Raw genomic sequence first — 2041 nt, 5'->3', positions numbered from 1 at the left:
AGAGCAATAAAATCGGTGCAACGCGTGAAGGAAAAATGCAGGCTTCGTCTCGTGTTGCCCGCGTAGGAGATTTCCTTTTGTCACAGCTTTTCCAGCCCCTGGCCGGGTCCCAGGGTTTCACCTGTTGTTTGGTACAGGAGCTGTAATAAAGCCTTGCCACACACTATATCCCTTCCGCTTTAAAAGTGGTTTATTGCAGACACCTTTTTTTACAGCAACAGGAAGCCTCGTTGGCAGCGTATTTTAACTACGCTCTGAAGCTAATCAAGGAAAGAAACTGTTTTGAACACAGGAAGCTGAACAGCTAATCACACATTTGAGTGCCTGTTTCCACGGGGGATGTACAAGTGCTTAAGTGTGGCTGAACTCCCAGCACATCAGCAATCTGTTAAACGGCTGCGGAGTGCGGGCTTTACTGGGGAGCATACCTACCACCCAGGGCTGGGCACCTGCTCTCCCCCTGCAGTCACCGGAGGGAGGGAGGCAACTGAGATCGGGAGACTCTGAATCACCCTCTGGAAAGACCCTAGCTCCTTTCGCTGACTGTAGAGGAAGCCTGAAGAGATTAAAGGGAAATTAAGTACCTAAACCAGGGTAGCTACTTGATTTCACCGCTGCCTGATGCTAGCTGTGGACTTAGTATGCCTGAGGCTAATTGCCATGATTGCCGTATCTGAACTAGTTCTGTGAACTGTTACTGGTCCATTTCCTTCTTTTTTCTCTATTTTTGGAGTAAAATCTTTCTTTGGTATTAAAAGTAGAGGTGTATAGGAACGAAGCTCACTTACTCTTTGGAAGCTAGATGGTATGTAATGTGTGATGTACAGTACTGTATTGCCTGGTCTGAACGGCTAACAGCTGTTCTGATTCCCGAAGGAGAGCATCCCAGTGTCTCCAATAGCTCTTCTTACTGGGCTGCTGAAGAGTCCCATTAGCTGGGGGAAGCGGAAACCCTGCCTGGAAGCCTCTAACTTAGATTGGAGATTATCTGAACCACGCCCACAGCAAGTCAGTCCATTTAAGTAAACTGCAGAAGCACTGACAACTGAAACATTAACTAGGACATTTGGGGTGTCCTGAACCTTTTTACAACGCACGGCAGAAAGAATTCTCTCTGATTTGAATCGCTGGAGGATTATTATGAAAGTGCAGCTTAACTGGTGTAAAACAAGCAGGAGAGACGCAAGGCTCAGGCCCGGAACATTGTTCCCAGCTAAATCTTTGAGCAGGTTCAAAACGTTCCCTGCCCCTGTAACCCACTTGATTTGTTTTCTCTGAGCACACCTTGTCTATTTCAAGCACTCAGTAAACATGAACTTTAGCTCCTCAGCGGGAAAAGGAAAGACAAAATTATTTGTTTGCTATCGCTGTGTTACAGGCATACAACTTCAACTGAGTGTTCAGCCAACGTGTTTGGTAGGCCTTCTGGTCTTTGCAGTTAAGATTCCTATTTGCAGCTGGCAGAATCATTCTAGAGAGTTTGCAGAGGTCCGTTCAAGTTCTGCTGCATTGCAGAACTGGGGTGAGAAAGTTCATGGATCCCACCTGGCTCTGCGCAGTGTCTGTTAAGCGTCACACGTGCCTGTGCTTTTGACATACTCCATTTCAAGGTGACTTGCCAAAGCATTTTCTGCCTTGTCTTTCTCCTCGCTGCATCTGCATTCCTGTTTCTGTTGTTGCTCGGTATCGGTGATGGGAGAGTGGGTCAGGGCTCCGTTGCCTCCTGTTCCTTGTGGATAATGGCAGGGACGGCACACATTCGGGTGCAGAAAAGCAGCAAAGTTCTTTTCAAACGAGCTTGAAAAACCGCAATCCCCAGTTTCTAATGCTGGAAACCTGCCAGGATCTCGAGAAGAAAACAAGCACCGAGACAATTCTGCTTTTGTCCTGGGTTTGTTAGTTAATCTCGAAACACCTCGGGACACCTCTGTAAACAGATATTAATCAAAAAGAAACGGGAAGCAGGGGAAGGAAGAGGGGCTGCTTGCCGTACGGGCGGCTCCGGCCACCCCCGCGAGCGCGGACCGGGCGAGGGCAGCCC

Source organism: Pygoscelis adeliae, unplaced genomic scaffold (assembly GCF_000699105.1).
Source record: "Pygoscelis adeliae isolate BGI_AS28 unplaced genomic scaffold, ASM69910v1 Scaffold298, whole genome shotgun sequence".
NCBI classification, from domain to species: Eukaryota; Metazoa; Chordata; class Aves; order Sphenisciformes; family Spheniscidae; genus Pygoscelis; species Pygoscelis adeliae.
Note: the sequence above shows the minus strand (reverse complement) of the source record.